Source organism: Oryctolagus cuniculus, chromosome 1 (assembly GCF_051225735.1).
Source record: "Oryctolagus cuniculus isolate XC-2025 breed Fujian yellow rabbit chromosome 1, ASM5122573v1, whole genome shotgun sequence".
Lineage (NCBI taxonomy): Eukaryota > Metazoa > Chordata > Mammalia > Lagomorpha > Leporidae > Oryctolagus > Oryctolagus cuniculus.
Window position 1 is genome coordinate 152,137,235 of NC_142867.1, and position 18,315 is coordinate 152,155,549.

Genomic DNA, 18,315 nt, shown 5'->3' on the forward strand with positions numbered 1-18,315 from the left:
TGGAATTTGTTGGAGAAAGCACAACACAAGAAATCCCCTGGAATGGAAAGTATATTATTCCTTTTGACCCTGACTGTGAAAATGGCCCGAAGCCTGGTAAAACAGGGGTTACCTTAATGAAAAGGATTTATGGGATTTGAGATTCTCTTTGTTTGTTTTATTGTTTTTATGCTAAGAATTTGAGCCAAAGGAGCCAAAAGGTTCTGATTTATTAGATGAACCATATCGGATGGTGACAAAGGCACACCTTCTCCCTGAAATCCTTGTTGGTTTTGGATACGGTCTTTTGGATGTAGAACTCAGGATCCAGTTCCCTGTTTCCTGCCCAGGTCAGAGCTCCTTGGGTGTGGTCCCTTTTCATACACTGTTTTCTGCCTCTATCTTTAAAAAATCAATTCTGGCTCCTACTTGTTTCCCTATTCTTCACAGCAGTCTTATTCTGGGGACAAGAAACTTGCTCCTGAACCTTTACTTGCAGACGTGAAAACAAAATTATGACAGATTTAGCTACAGATCTAATTGGCTTTTATTTGTGATTTATGAATTGGGGCAGCCTCCATTTTACAGAAGAAAATGAGGGCTCTCCTTGGGCAGTAGTAGAATGGTGGCTCTTTAGTCCATTTTCTGTTCTGAAACAGAACACCCAAGACTGGGTAGTTTATGATGAACAGAAATTTATCTGGGAAGTACAAGAGCATGGAGATGACATTTGGCCAGGGTCTCCACGCTGCATCATTTCATGGCAGAAGGTGGAAGGGGAAGGGAGGATGAGGATGTGAGAGCAAAGAGGGGCTGAGTTCGCCTGTATAACCCTTCCCTCCTTCAATGACAGCATTACCTAACCACCTCTTACAGGTCCCACCTCCCAGCACTATTGCATTGGGGATTAAGATTCCAATGCCTGAATTTGATGGGGCATATTCAAATCCTAGTAAGTGGGTATTGTAAGATGGAGACAAGGAAACAGAACAACAGGAAAAAAAACTAATTGGTAACATCAGGTTATTTCCGGTTGCTTTTATGTAAGGATTAAGCCAGATGGAATTTCCTTATTGCATTAACTCAGGCCCAAAATTTCATTTTCAGGAAAAACTGGTCTGTTTTGAGATCTATGTGCTTTCTTAAAGCTTCTCTTCGATTATGTGGCATTTAGCACAAGTGAATCCATTTTGGCTTGGTTTCATTTTCTGGGGCCTCCTGGGGCTCAGTCCAAAATAATGACCCCCTAGAATTGTCTTCTTCTTCTTCTTTTTTTTTTTTTAACAAAGCCAAGGGTCCTATTTCCCTAAGTAAATATTTCTTTGCTGTCTATTTGTCTCCTGTATCCTAAACGTCCCACATCAGATTTTCTTCCAGGTTCACTGCCCACTTGTGAAGATATCTATCTTGGAAGTCCTATCTTGGACTCTTTTGCTTCCCACTCCTTGCTGGCCTCTTTGCCCAGAATAAAACAGAAATCGGTGGGAAGCTAAGTCACAATCCTTTATGTGGCAACCCGAGACTCCATACGTCTCAACTTTCACTCAATCTCCTCCGTGTTAATCCTGTCCAAGAGTAACCGCTGTGCCTATCTCTTCCCTTCTGCTGTGAACCTCATCATAAATCATCAGAGACCGCTTGTACAGATGCAACTTTCAATATCATCTCAATGAGTTTAGGTGAGTGATCCAAACCAACAACAAGAATCCTCCAGGACACTTTTGTAGGCACACTCAAAAGTGGAGTGGCATGATGACATGGAGGAAAATCTAGCCTGTCTGGGGTTTATAAGCAACAGACCTGGAGTATAGTTAGGTCGACCACAGGAACCAACCATGTGAGGTTAAGCTGCTAAAACAGGCTTTCAAATGAGAGGAGATAGTCATTCCTTTGGACTGTTTTGCCTGCCTGTGTCTGGAGAAGGCTGTAGGGTCTGTCTGTGGGTTGAGCTTAGTCTGCGTGGCTGGATTTAATGTGAGCAATAAAATTCACATCAAGTTGGAGGGACTACACTAGATAAAAAGAGACTAAAGGGCTATGAAAACCAAATGCAATCTGAGATCACTTATTTGATTCCAGAAAAAAATTTGATTCTTAGCAAAAAAGCTAAAAAGACATTATTTAAATGATAGGAAAATTGCATGTGGTATACGTACTGTATATTCATATAATTAATTGAATTAAATTGTTTTTCATTCTCTTAAGTGAGATAATGATGTTGTGGAGTTGAAGACCATGTCTTTGTTCTCAAGAGAGAGAGACACACTGACATAATTAAGCCTGAAATGACATGATGTTAACAACCTACATTCCAATGGCTCGGCAGAAAATATGTATGTGTGTGTGTGTGTATGTGTCTGTGTGTGATTATATATATCCAGGTAAAGGGCATATAGTTGCTCATTGTGTCAGCCTTCAAAGTTTCAGTAGATGTGAAAATTTTAAAGAGGATATTTTTTCTTGAGGAATCACTGGAAGAAGAGGCAATTTTGACTTAAATAAATTAAGAATGAAAGAAGCCAAATCGCTGTGTTCAGTTATGTGAGGAACTTCTCAGGCGAAAAGGAGAGGCCGTATTCTGAACATCTCCAGACAGCAGGGCAGGCTCTAGACAAGGGAGAGAGCAGAAAGCAGATTTTGGCTTCAAAGAAAGCAAGCCGTGTACTAAGACTCACTCCTCAGCTACAACCGGCTCTGGTAGCAGGGAGGAAGACACACCGTGTAATCGCTAGCTACGATCTTTGGATTCAAAAGAATTTCTGTTGTTGCTGTTATTGCAGAAGCAGAGGAAGAGCTTCCATCCACAGCGTCTCTCCCAGATACCTACAAAGGCCGGCCAGGGCTGGGCCAGGCGAGGCTGTTGGCTGGGAACTCAATCCAGATCTTCCCTCTGGGTGGCTGGAATCCAACCAATGAGTCATCACCACTGCCTCCCAGGGTCTATTAGCAAGAAGCCAGAACTCAGACCTAGGCTGTCTGATACTACGTACCGTTGTCTTAAACAAGACCGATCTGTAAGGCAAACCACCTCCCTTAGCGACAAGCCTCTGGAGGTCCCCCGGGTTGGCATGGGCAGACAGCATCGCCTCTCCTGGGATGAAGCCACAAAAGCAGTTTATCTTCATGCGTCTTTCCTTTTTTACTCTCTTGACTCTGCTGAAACTTCACTTGAATTCCAGTGTTTCCACCCTCTAGTCTCCAGCCGTTCCATTACTTTCTCTTTGATGGCTTCAAAGCCACAGTCATAGGCCAACAAATAAGAAGGCTCTGAAACGCCTTTGATGGAGTGCTATATGCAACATGCCCCGTTGTCTGGAGCGTGGTTGAGAAACATCACATGTAGCATCTACCTCAGACTCAGCCACCTTTATGATTTCTTTTTTTGGAATTGAAAATTATTTGCAATCTTAGAGCCAAAAAAAATTGACACAGACTTGTGACTTCCTTTGACTTCCTTTAATAACCCTATTGTGTCTCACTTCATACTTCAGGCAAGGGTTTTCTCTCCATTTCTGAATTTCTAATTTCTTTCTTCTTCTTTTTTTTTTTTTTTTTTTTTTTTGACAGGCAGAGTTAGACAGTAAGAGAGAGAGACAGAGAGAAAGGTATTCCTTCCATTGGTTCACCCCCCAAATGGGTGCTACGGCCAGCGCACTGCACCGATCTGAAGCCAGGAGCCAGGTGCTTCCTCCTGGTCTCCCATGTGGGTGCAGGGCCTAAGCACTTGGGCCATCCTCCACTGCCTTCCTGGGCCACAGCAGAGAGCTGGACTGGAAGAGGAGCAATCGGGACAGAACCGGCACCCCAACCGGGACTAGAACCCGGGGTGCTGGCGCCGCAGGCAGAGGATTAGCCTAGTGAGCCGCAGCACCAGCTTCTAATTTCATTTAATGAAATTTTTCTCTGCTTTAAGGATGATAGTGCCATAAACAGTAGTATTAATGGGAAGTAAAACTTGCCTAAGTAGGCCAGCGCTGCAGTTCACTAGGCTAATCCTCCACCTGCGGTGCCAGTACTCTGGGTTCTAGTCCCGATTGGGGTGCCAGATTCTATTCCAGTTGCCCCTCTTCCAGTCCAGCTCTCTGCTGTGGCCCAGGAGGGCAGTGGAGGATAGCCCAAGTGCTTGGGCCCTGCACCCACATGGGAGACCAGGAGGAAGCACCTGGCTCCTGGCTTCGGATTGGCGCAGTGTGCTGGCCGTAGCACCCATTTGGGGGTGAACCAACAGAAGGAAGACCTTTCTCTCTGTCTCTCTCTCTCACTGTCTAACTCTGCCTGTCAAAAAAAAAAAAAAAAAAAAAAAAAAAAAAAGCATATATAGTATCCTTGAGTACAATCAATTAAAGTGATCCACCCTGAACAATGCCTCCTTACTCCATGATTCCTGCCCTGAGCCACCACTCAGTGATGGGAATGATTGATTATTAACTTCTTTTGGCATTGTAATATGGCATATCATTGGATTTTATCTTTAAATGAGAGGGTCTTAGGTAGAAAAATAATATTAGCATCTGTTTAGCTAATTTTAAAATGAGGTGTTGTGCATTTGTATGCCTGCCAGTGAAGGATTTCCGTAAGTTGGAAGGACTTGCCTGGTAAAGCAGAAGGTTTCCTCCTGTTGGATAGTACTATTACAGATGGGGACCAGATGGCCAAAGGTACAGCAACCTTAGTGAAGTGAGCTGGTGTGACCATTTCACATCTACTGATTCAATACTATATACAGTTTTCATGGCATGAACAGACCACTGAAGTAGTGAATGTGCTTCCCTGGGTCAAACAGCCCAGCCAAAGGCGAAAATAGAAGTTAGTCTGCCAAATCTGAGCCAGTCAATAATACTCTAAATTGTTATTGAGTTTTATTAGTAAAAGCAAGTCATCATCTTGATAAGGTTTAATGAGGTATAAGTCTGATGAAAACTGTTTCTCACACTGATTTCCTCTGAAACTTTTATGAAAAATAAAGATAATGATATCTCATAAGAATATGACCTGAGGCCAGGTTAAGTATAATTTTTCAGATGCCAAAAACACTGTATGTCAGGTTATTTTGCAATAAACATACTAAGATGAAATTAAAACTTTGGGATGCATTGCTGATTAATGTACTAATGAGTCATGTATTATTGATTCATTTTTATTTATACTTACTGTATACAATTTTATTTACTTTCTGGTTTATGATTTTTATTTATATATCTTCACTTTTTATTTGAAAGAGACAGAGATTTTTCCATCCACTCGTTCACTCCTCAAATGCCTACAAGAGCCACGGCTAGGCCAGGCCACAGTTAGGAACTAGGAATTCCGTTTGGCTCTCCCACGTGGACGGAAGGGATCCAAGTACTTGAGCCATCACTTGCTCCCTGTCAGGGTGTACAGTAGTAGGAAGCTGAAATCAGAAGCAGAGCTGGGACTCGAAACAGGCACTCCAGTGTGCGATGTTGGTGCCCTAACCACTGTGCCCAGTATCACCCCCTGACATTTTTTTTCCACTTTAAAAACAAACAAACAAACACACACATTAAAAAAATCAGAGGACACTAAAGGATGCCAGAAAGCAAACAGACATAAAAAATTTCCCCTCAACAATTTGTTTCATTATTTCATTTAAGGTTTTGCAATGAAGGTGCCTAGAGAATTCAACCATTGGGCAATTTTCACTCAAATAAATAAAGAGAGCAGGAGTGTATGCTACGAGTAAGAAAAAATTTTTCCTACATTTTATAATACTTTTTTATATAATACCATTTCTTTTTCAAACCCAACTTTTCAGGGCTGGGATTTTAAGGACAAGCCCAATCTGATGTTACTTGTTTCAGAGTTGCTTCCCACAGCTCATCTGCCTAAAGCCTTTCCCTGGGCAGGTTGGTCTTGCACTGTCAAACACTCAGCATAGCCGGTTACAACTCCAATTACATTTCCTCTCTCTCTCTCTCTCTTTTTTTTTTTTTTTTTTTGACAGGCAGAGTGGACAGTGAGAGAGAGAGAGAGACAGAGAGAAAGGTCTTCCTTTGCCATTGGTTCACCCTCCAATGGCCACCACGGCTGGCACGCTGCGGCCGGTGCACCGCGCTGATCCGATGGCAGGAGCCAGGTGCTTCTCCTGGTCTCCCATGGGATGCAGGGCCCAAGCACTTGGGCCATCCTCCACTGCACTCCCTGGCCACAGCAGAGGGCTGGCCTGGAAGAGGGGCAACTGGGTCAGAATCCGGTGCCCCGACCGAGACTAGACTTGCGGGCGCCGCAAGGTGGAGGATTAGCCTAGTGAGCCGTGGCGCCGGCCCCATTTCCTCTCCTTTCCACCAATCCCATGTTGGAGGAAGGAACTGTTTGGTCCTCTGATAAGATTCACTCATTTTAAAGCTGGTAATCCATAGCTTAGTGGAACCACTGGGAGATTTGCCCAAATACAAAATAAAATAAAATAAAATAAAATAAAATAAAATAAAATAAAAAGCCAGGTCTTCTCCAAATGACTCCATTGTTCTCAAAGCATTCATCTTCTTCTGAGATGAATTCCCTCAAAAGCTAAAAGTCTTTCCAACATCTCCCCCCACACTTAGCACTGTCAGCTTTTTCAATTTTAGCTTTTCTAGTGAGTGTGTAGTGGCATCTCATTATGGTTTTAGTTTCCATTTCCCTGATGAATAATATTGAGCCTGTTGTCATGTGCATATTTCTAAGTTGGGTATCTTTGGTGAAATGTTTATTTAAGTACTTCGTCCATTTTTTAAATTGAGTTATTAGTCTTCCTGTTCATTGAGCCACAAAACTTCTTTTTAAAGATTTATTTTATTTATTTGAAAAAGTTACAGAGAGAGGTGGAGACAGAGAGAGAGGTCTTCCATTTGCTGGTTCACTCCCAAAATGACCACAATGGCCAGAGCTGAGCTGATCCGAAGCCAGGACCCAGGAGCTTCTTGCAGGTCTCCCATGCACATGCTGGGCCCAAGGACCTGGGCCTTCTTCTACTGCTTCCCCAGGCCATAGCAGAGAGCTGGAGCAGGCAGGACTCGAACTGACACGCACATGGGATGCCAACACGGCAGGCCAGGCTTTAATCTGCTACACCATGGTGCCGGCCCTCACAAAACTTCTTTACATGTACTTGGTATACGAGTCATTTATCAGGTATATGTTTTGCATATGTTCTCTCTCAGTATATGGCTTGTCAGATCTTCTCCTTACTGTTGTCCTTTGAAGAACAAAAGTTTTCAGTTTTGATGAATTTCATCAACATTTTCTTTTATGGAGTATGACTTTGATGCCACGTCTAAGAAGTTTTTGCCTAACCTAAGATCACAAAGAGTTACGTCTTTACTTCTTGAAGATTAATAGGTTCAGCTCTTATACTTAGGTCTATAATCTGTTTCATGCATGCTTTTGCATGTAGTATGAAGAAAGTGGCTAGGTTTATTTTTTCACCTTTGTATATGCAGCTTTCCCTGTACCATTTGTTAAAAAGATAATTCTTTTCTATTGGATTACTTTGGAACCAGTATCAAAAATATACTGACAATGTATGCAAGGGCTTATTTCTGGACTCTTTATTTCACTCCCTTGATCTTTTCCTGCCCTTATATTAATATCACATTGTGTTGATTACCAAGGTTTTATAGTAAGTCTTAAATCAGTTCATGTAAGTCCTCTGACTTTGTTCTTCTTCAAAGTTGTTTTGGAATTTTAGGCCCGTTGCATTTCTCTATAAATTTTAGAACCTGCTTGCCAATTTCTATTTAAAAACATCCTGTAGGGATTCTTTTTTTTTTTTTTTTTTTTTTTTTTTTTTTTTTTTTGACAGGCAGAGTGGACAGTGAGAGAGAGAGACAGAGAGAAAGGTCTTCCTTTGCCGTTGGTTCACCCTCCAATGGCCGCCGCGGCCAGTGCGCTGCGGCCGGCGCACCGCGCTGATCCGATGGCAGGAGCCAGGAGCCAGGTGCTTTTCCTGGTCTCCCATGGGGTGCAGGGCCCAAGCACCTGGGCCATCCTCCACTGCACTCCCGGGCCACAGCAGAGGGCTGGCCTGGAAGAGGGGCAACCGGGACAGAATCCGGCGCCCCGACCGGGACTAGAACCCGGTGTGCCGGCGCCGCAAGGCGGAGGATTAGCCTAGTGAGCCGCGGCGCCGGCCTCCTGTAGGGATTCTTATACAGGTTGCATTGAATTGATGGTTTAATTTGGAGGGAATTGCCAATAATGTCTTCCCAATGCATACAGATGAAATACATCTTTATTTACTTGTCTTGTTTAATTTCTCTTAACAGTGCTTTATAATTTTCAGTGTACAAGTCTTTCAGCGTACAAGTCTTTCTTTCATTAAATACATTCCTAAGTATTTTATCATATTTTCAATAGTTCACTTAATTACATTTTTGATTGTTCATTGCTAGTTTACAGAAACAAAGTTGATTTTGCATATTAATCTTTTATACTCTGATCTTGCTAACCTAGATTATAAGTTGTAGTATTCTTAAGATCTTCCTAAGATCATGTCATCTGCAAGTAAATTTTTACTTCTTCCTTTCTAATCCATATGCCTCCAATGTCTATGTTCTTGAATAAGAATGATGAAAATGACATCTTTGTCTTGTTCTTGATGTTGGGGGGGAGCATTCAGCCTTCACCACTGAGTGTAGCATTGACTTTAGGTTTCTCAGAGATGTCCTTTATCAGGTTTAGAATGTGCACCCTGAATAGGTGATGAATTTTGTCAGATGCTTTTTCTGCATGTTTTGAGATGATACTGTGGTTTTTGATTATCATTCAATTAATATAGTATATTAACTTAATTCATTTTCTTTTTTTATTTTTTATTATTTTTTTGACAGGCAGAGTGGACAGTGAGAGAGAGAGACAGAGAGAAAGGTCTTCCTTTGCCGTTGGTTCACCCTCCAATGGCCGCCACGGCTGGCACACTGTGGCCGGCGCACCGCGCTGATCCGATGGCAGGAGCCAGGAGCCAGGTGCTTTTCCTGGTCTCCCATGCAGGTGCAGGGCCCAAGCACTTGGGCCATCCTCCACTGCACTCCCTGGCCACAGCAGAGGGCTGGCCTGGAAGAGGGGCAACCGGGACAGAATCCGGTGCCCCGACTGGGACTAGAACCTGGTGTGCCGGCGCCGCTAGGCGGAGGATTAGCCTAGTGAGCCGTGGCGCCGGCCTCATTTTCTTTTTTAAAAGAAGATTTATTTATTTGAAAGGCAGAGTTACAGGGGTGGGTTGGAAAGAGAGAGAGAGAAAGAGAGAGAAATCTTCAATCTGCTGCTGGTTCATGCCTCAAATGGCCACAATACCCAAGAGTCTGGCCAGGATGAAGCCAGGAGCCTAGAACTCTGTCTGGGTCTCCCATGTGGGTGGCAGGGACCTAATCTTCTGCTGTTTTCCCAGGTGCATTAGCAGGATGCTAGATCAGAATTACAGCAGATGGGACTTGCACTGGCACTCAAATGGGATGCTGACATCACAAGCAGCAGTTTAACCCCCTGAACCACCATGCTGGCCAGCCCCAAATTAATTCATTTTCAAATGTCAAATCATTTCTGGGTTAAACTCCACTTAGGCATGATGTATAATCAGTCTTATATGTTGCTGACATCCATGTTAAGGATTTTCCACCTACATGAGGGATATTGGTCTGTAGTTTTGTTTTCTAACATTTTTAAATATAGATCTCTTTTTGGAGTGGAGACAACATTAAGGGAGATCTCAAAAACTTCATGGAGAAAGTGAACTGGAAGAAATGAAAATTTTCCAAGAAATTTTTGAAGCCCCTTCATATTGTGTATGTGTATTTTGAGGTCAGGAACACAACAGTGACTAATACCTAGTTCCCACCCTCAGGAAATCTATGGTCTGGTTGGGAAAGTCTGGTATAACAAATGGTAAGAAATGTATGTATTTTTACATTTATAATTGCAATTATAATAAGCAATATATGATTTTAAGAAGTAATGGAACCAAGTAGAGAGGGGGAGGTGACATACTCAAGGGGTCATAAGGACATCTGCTCCAAAGGGCTGACATTTAAGTTAAAATCTCAAGAATGAGTCAGCAGGAAAAGGGAAGAGAGGTGTGGGAGTGTTTCAGACAGGGAACAGCAGGTGCAAAGGCCTTGGACAATAAAACCCTTGCCGCATTAGAGAAACTGAACAGGATGTGTGTGGTGCAGCCTAAGTGACCATAGAATGACAGAGAAGAAAGGAGAGCCAGTTCAGGCAGGAGCTTTTATCTGGTTTCCGTAACACTTCATTCTAAGTGTTATAGGAAGCTATCAGTGGGGTGTGCATAGGAGTGTAGTTGACAGAGTGGTCTAATTATTGCCATTTTACAGATTATATTACTGAGGTCCAGAGAGGTTGATTCATCCAAAGTCACACAGTAAGGAGCAGGAAGCCAATATAATTCAACTCTTAGTGTAACACTCTTGTATTTCACTAAGATTTTTTATTGTTGGTCTTTAGGATGACCTCTACCTGATGTGGGTAATTCCAATATGAAATTGTTTCTGTTTTAAAGATTATTTATCTGTTTGTTTGAAAGGCAGAGAGAGAGAACAAGAGAGAGAGATCTATCCACTTGTTCACTCCCTAAATGGCCATACAGCCAGCTCTAGGTCAGGCTGAAGCCAGGAGTCAGGAACTCCATCAATGTGGAAGCACATGAGTGGCAGGTGCCCACAACTTGGGCTTTCATTAGCACATTAGCAGGGAGCTGGTTGGGAAGCAGAGCAGCTGGGCCTCAAACCAACTCTCTCTGATATGAGATATAGGTATTACAAAAGGCAGCTTAACCTTCTGCACCACAACACCGGCCCCAAACATGAAATTGTCAAATCTGCTGCTCTTGACTCATTTGCACAAAAGCACAGATAAGGGGGTGCTGACATCCGGTTACAATGAGGACTGGCATCATCTGGAGATATCGCCTGCCCATTTTACCTCAATCTTACAGAACTGAGTATTTTTCAGGAAAATACATAGATAGGTGAGAAAGGTAACTTTCATAAAAAAAAGTTAGTATGAAAATACCTTTTTTCTTTCATAGCAACATCAATTTGGCAGCTGTTTAAGACTGTATTCTCCAAAATGATAACCTCTCCACATAGGAAGACAGCTTTGAGCTCTGCAGTCCTAACTATACAGGGTTGTGTGAGTTTATGAGGACTAATGGGAGGCAAGTGGAGACAAGACTGGAAGACACGCTACTTCTCAGACCTAAACATAGGAAAAGCTCAGGCCACAATAAGAGAAAACTAGATTTCATACCTAGAGAAATAAACTTTGCCAAGCGCCACAAGGATACCACGCAGAACCTAGAAAGGGGCACCACTGGTGGCATTCTAAAAAAGTACTAAGTTGGGGTGGAAGTTTGGCATAGTGGTTAAGCCACCGTTTAAGGATGTCTGCATACCAGTGCCTGTGTTTGACTCCTGACTCTGTTCCCAATTCCAGCTTCCTGCTGATACATACCTTGGGAGACAATGGGGGAAGGTTTCAGTCCTTGGTTTCCTTGCCACCCACGTGGAAGATCTGAATCGAGTTCCCAGGTCCTTGCTTCAGGCTGGGCTGCTATGAGCATTTGGGTAATGAACCAGCAGATAGGAGATCTCCCTATTCTATTTGTGTCTTTCTCCCCCTCTCTCTCCTGTTTAAAAAAATAAATAACTTGCTCCTAGGGAGGCTGAAGGTGAACTGTGAATAGTTACTGGAATGAAGGTCAGAAAACCTGGGATCCAAATAATCTTTTCCCCAGTGTGTCAACATGGGAAGTTTACTGGTCTTGGAATATCTCACTGAGTTCCAAAACAGTTAGTCTCTAAAGTCCCTTTGGGATCCAACATGCTACAACTCTAGAACACTTTGAGTTCAATTTTCTGATTTATACTTATACATTCAAATGATACAATCAAGTATTCTTATTTATCACACAATAAAAGGAATTTGTAATAATTATCTAGTGGTTTTGAATAAAACTAATCTAGATAAACAGTGACCAATAATTTTGTATTGAATGTGTCAGATTGCCACTAAAGCTTGGTCAGGTTCTTACATTGATTTGTCTAAAGTTTGGTTTCTATTAAACTCAACTTCAACCAAGCCCTCATTTTGCTTTTCTTCTTCTTGCAAGTTCACCCCAATCTCTATAACTATTCCATTTGTTAAAAATAAAGCCAGCTGGGGCCGGCGCTGTGGTGCAGCAGGTAAAGCCACCACCTGCAGTGCCAGCATCCCATATTGGCACCGGTTCTAGTTTCAGCTGCTCCTCTTCTGATCCAGCTCTCTGCTGTGGCTTGGGAAAGCAGTGGAGGATGGCCCAAGTCCTTGGCCCTCTGCATCCACATAGGAGACCTGGAAGAAGTTCCTGGCTCCTGGCTTCAGATCTGCGCAGCTCCAGCCATTGAGACCAATTGAGGAGTGAACCAACAGATAGAAGACCTCTGTCTTTCCTTCTCTCTCTGTGTAACTCTGACTTTCAAATTAATAAATAAATCAATCTTTAAAAAAATAAAAAATACAAAAAGCCAGCTGTTGAAGCCTAAATAGGAATTTGAAAGTAGATGTGGCATCTTGTTTCCTTTATTTCCACATTCTTTTAGACACCTAACATTATTGCAACTACACACACACACACACACACACACACGTTTATCAACATCTACACCTCTTCACATCTAGCAAAGTTTAGCCTGTGCAGTGGTCCCCACTGAGAAAAAGTATTTAAGATACTTCAGAACTAAAAGCCAAGAATGTCTAGTGGGTTGCCAGAGAGGGGATAGTTGACTGAAAGGTAAAAATGCCCTCATTCATATTCTAAAATATTGAATTTGGCCCTGAACAAAATGAAAGTCTTAACTGAAGAAGTCATAGTTGCTTGGATAGAAAAATGATTTCTAATCCTGTCCTCTTTGTAATTTAAGAGGTTCTTCAAGGCAGAGGCTGATCTTAAGACCGACCTGGTCAAATGTGACATTTATTTATTATAAAGACAGAGTGACAGATAGAGAGGGACAGAGGAAGAGATCGTCCATCCACAGGTTCATTCCCAGATGGCCACAACAGCCAGGGCTGGCCCAGGACAAAGCCAGGAGACAGAAACTCCATCTGGGTCTCCCATGTGGGTGGCAGGGGCCCAAACAATTGAGCCGTCTTCCACTGCTTTCCCAGGCACATTAGCAGGGAGCTTGAATGGAAGCGGAGCAGTGGAGATTGAAGCTGGCCCTCTGATATAGGATGTGGGTGTCACAGGTGGCAGTTCAACCTGCTGCACCACAATGTCAGCCCACAAGGGATTTTCAAGCATCTGATACATCTTAACCTACACAAGAGAAGCCTGTCCACTACCACATTCTAGAAGATCTATCTAAATAGTTCCCTGTGACTTCTGTTCTTTGATTTCTATACAGGGTTTTCTGGCAGGTCAGGAATTACATCCCCATGCACCTGTCAAAGCTGAGAGAAACGTTGCTTGAGAGCGAGCTCACAGGCACAGGTCTCAGCCAATGCAGTGAAACAAGACAAGCGACAAATGGCTCGGTCCTAAGGGTTCTAAGCACTCTGGGAAGCATGTGTGCATTTCAGAACGGCTGGCTTTTTGAAATCTGTGTATCCTATTCACAGCTTTCTAAAAAATCCACTGACTTTCTTGATGAAGAGTTTAGCAAACGCAGAAATTGAATTTTAATTTCCAAATGCTTTGCTTCTAATTGCTTGTAGTTTTTTTCATGCGTCTCAGTGCAAGGCCACAGAAAGCTTTGGAATAATTAGCTGTCAAAACAGAGGCTCGCTACTTAATCACACAATAAGTGAATCACTGGCATGCAGGCTGGCCAGGGAACCTGACCTGGAAGTGTCTTTTCTAAGACTCAACTGGGACATTCATCTATCATCAGCTGCTCAAATCACCTCTCCTCTTAGTGGAAATTTTCAAGATGCACTCATAGCTATAAATCTCCAGCCTGCTGTGGCAATTCCTTGGCCTACCACAACCGAATGTTCTAGGGAGTAGAAGAAATTTTCAGTTGCATCCATTTTCTAAAACAAGACATTCTTTAGGGCCTTATATTGCCTGCCTTCTTCTCCTTTCTTTTCCCCAATTTAACAACAGCGGTCGTACAATGCAAACGTAGCCTGCAAATGACAGCTATCATAGGTCATGTTTCGGTCTTAGGTTAAGAGCACAACCTTCAAAATTAGACCCGGATTCAAATCCAGACTACCCACTTCTAGTTGTGAGCCTCAGTTTCTTCATCTACACAATGGAGAAGAAATCTGTACCCCAAATAGTTCTTACAAGAATTAAGTAAGATAATATGCAAAAAATATATAGTCTAGGGTCTGGCACACAGTAATCACTTATTAAATAGTCACTGTCAATGTCACTTTTGTTGCTGCTGCTCCTTTCTTTCTTCTAAATATTTATTTACTTATTGGAAAGGCAGAGTGACAGAGAGATAGGGAGAGATACATAGGTCTTCCACTCACTGGTTCACTCACCAAATGGCCACCACGCCTAGGGCCGGGCCAGGCCAAAGCCAGGAGCCTGGAACTCCATCCTGGTCTCCCACGTGTGTAGCAGGGACCCAAGAAGCGGAGCCATTTTCCCCTGTCTTCCCAGGAGCATTATCAGGGAGCTAGTCCAGAAGTGGAGCAGCCAGGACTCAAAGTGGTATGCTGGTAAGGTACACTGGTAGTCTCACCAGGGCAGGCTTAACCCGCTTGGCCGCAACTCCATCTCACACTGCTGGTTCTAACTTCTGCCTCCAAATTGCTCTTCACTCCCATCAATCAGTGGGAATTTTTGAATCTTACCAGTGGAAAGGAGCCTAGTCACTCAGTCTACTTAACTTACAGATCAAGAAGCACATGTATCTGTGGAATACCTGAGGCCACACAGTTGTCCAAGGAACGGCTGGCACAGAATGGCGCAGGGGAGTCTCTTGATTTCCAGGTCAGAGTTCATTCTGCTCAAAATGCTCAAGCCCTTTGGGTTGTTCAGAATTAGTTCTTGTGCTTTCGTACTGTTCTGATCACTTACAGTTTTAGTTCCGGCTTGCTATCATGCGAATCTTAGTTAAATCAATATACTCCCTGAAAAAAATTTAAAATCTGTGCAAAACAACTGGAATACAAAAAAAACTTCACGAGGAGAGAAATATTTTTAAAGAGTGCAAAAATGGAGCAAAATAATTAGAATACAAATGTAAAGAAATATTACAAGAGAGTGAGGACTTTGGCATGAATGGTGATAATTTTCTTTTTTAATATCCCGAATGAATTTTGACATTGGATGCAAAATCTAATATGTATCCTTCATATATAAGTGTGTATATACACAGATTGAGTATCCCTCAGTGGTTGGGACCAGAAGTGTTTTAGATTTTTGGAAAACTTGCTCATGCACAATCAGATATCTTGAGAATAAGACTCAAATAGAAGTATGAAATTTATTTGTTTCATATATTCCTCATACACATGGCCTAAAGGTAATTTTGTACAATATTTTAAATAACTATGCATCAAAATTGTATGGAATGGAAGTTTCCACATGCGGTGCCATGTTGGCACTCAGAAAAATCTCAGATTTTACAGCATTTCGGATTTCTGATTTCCAGATTAGGGGTTCATAACCTGTATCACCAAGACAGTTTAAAAAGGTTTTGTTTTTTTCCCTAAATGTTTCAGCTACCCAAGATTGAAGGTTGTGGAGGGGGAAGGAAGAGAGAGACCTAGTATTGTTTTTCCAAGTAACAAGAGGAAGTTTACCAACAAATAGAAAACGGGTGACTCATTGTTGGGTCACAGTCACTGTGGTTCCCTCTGAAGTGCAAAGCAGAAGAGGGAATGGAGTGACTGAATCTTGCAAAGTTGCCTCCTGAGCATCTTTCTGCCAGCTTGAACATAGCCCTGGGAGTTAGGGAGAAGCTCCGACTGCTTGCTCTCTTCTCTTGTGCTGGGACACTGTCAGCCCAGCTTTCTTCTCCTCCGCCTTCCTCGTTCTTCCCTCGGTGCCACCCATCTACCCATCCAGTTCGTTTGAGCCTATGGCCCAGGGAATGTAAAGGGCTCATGAAAACAAGAATAACACAGCTATGGTTACCTGGATCATATTAAGATTTATTTTATTCTTCATTATACCAGAAAAATTTGCTTACCATAAATAACACAAATAAAATATAAAGTAAAAAAAAACCAAGCCTTTGGGATGAGTGTTTGGCCTGGGATTTAAGATGCTAATTAGGATGCCAGTATCCCATATCAGGGTGCCTGGGTTCCTGCTCCATCCCTGATCCCAGCTCTCTGTTGATACATACCCTGGGAGGCAGGCAGCAGGTGATGGCTCAAGTACTCGGGTCCCTGTAGGTGGGAGACCTGGATTGAGTTCCTGGTTCCTGGCTTCTGGCACTTGGGAAGAGAGCTAGCAGTTGGGAACTCTTTGTTTCTGTGAATCTTCAACTCTTCAATTAATTACTTAAGAAAGAAACTTTGCCCACAGTACTTGATTGCTTGCTTTTCTCTTTTGACCTTATGAGAGCCTTCAAAAAGAAGACTCATACATATGGGAAATATATATTATGAGAAAACTACCCAAGGATTTCAAAGGTTTCTGCACCAAAATAAACTTATCTATTAATTGTACTTGCACAAACTTTTTGGAGTCCCCCAGTGTGTCCTGGAACTCATTTATGTACTCAGTAGAAATCTCTATTTTTCTATCATCACATAGTTTTTAACGATATAAATGTGCTGTAATGTATTTTATTCCCTAATTAAGGGAAATTTCTCACCCTTTCTTATTTTTCTTTACTAGAAATAACTCATCAACGATCATCCATGTTCATTTACTTTAGGAACGTGTATGAATTATTCAGAAGTACAGATTCTAAGAAACGGAATTGAGAATTCCAAAGATTTGATTATTAAAAACAGATATATAAATTTCTAAATTACCTCCAAAAAAGCTTGTATCAAATAACAGTCTTACAAAGTATGTATGGAATTACTCATTTCCACCTGATGATACTGGTATCAAGCCACTGAATTTTAAATAAGCTGATTGGCCATAAAGTGTATCTCATAGTTGTCTATTTTGAAATTCCTTTATGATTCTTGAGATTATGCATCTTTTTATATTTTCTTAATTTTTTATGAATTGTCTTCATTTCTTTTGCCCAGTTTTACATTTTATGTCTTTTCATAATGATTTAGGCACCTTTAATATATTTTGTATATTACACTTAGTTTTATATATTTTGCACAGGTTTTCACTGTGATTTTCATGTCTCTCATGCAAATCTTTACATTTTTTTGAAGTGAAGCCTTTTACTCTTGGAATTGTATTTTTCTTCATCACCCTTCATCACCCTTCATCACCCCTCCAGAATTAAAAAAAATAATGTGCTATATTTTACTCTAGGTAATAATAACTTCTGATTTTTTAAATTTAATGGGTAGAATTTAATCCACTCAGATTTATGTAGATGATGTAATTTACAGATTTAAATTTGTGGCCAGTGTTGGTGGTGCACCAGCTTAAACGGGCACGCAGGACGTTGGCATTCTATATCCAAACACTAATTCAAGTCTCGGTGGCTCTACTTCAGGTCTAGCTCCCTGCTAATGCAGCTGGGAAAACAGTGGAAGATGGCCCAAGTGGCTGGACCCACACCACCCTCATGGGAGACCTGGATGGAGTCCCAGATTCCCAGCCCGGCCCCGGCAGTTATGGCCACTTGGGGAGTAAACCAGAAGATGGAAGATCTCTTTGTCTCAGTCTCTCTCTCTCTCTGTCCCTCTGCCTTTCAAACAAATAAAATGAATCTTAAAAGAAAACAAAACAAAACAGTGGGTTAAGGGACTTCAATTCTTCTTTCCAGAATCCACAACTCTCTGAATATCATTTTTGAACAGTGTGTCCTTTTGTGATTTGAAATACTACCTTGTTACATTCTAAATATCCCCCTGTACTTATACACAGCTCTGCTCCTGAACTGCCCTTTTGGGGTCCATTTGTCCATATCTATCTTCTGAACCGATACTGCACTTTTAGTCTTCGTAAACACAGCCTGGCTGACTGAAAGTCAAGTCCTCACCTGTCGTGCTTTGTGGTTGCTGCTGCTTGTGTTCTGATGCCTCCTCTCTTACAAGCACCTCTGCAACTTGCATAAATCTCCTGTTAGGATTTATTAGGATGGCCTTGAATTTATGGATTAATTTAGAAATTTGACATCTGTAGAATATTGAGTCTTTCATTCAGAAACATATATAGTTTTCTATCTATTCAGGTCTTCTTTTATGTCTCCAATAAAATGTTTTATCTTTGTTCACATGGACCTCACC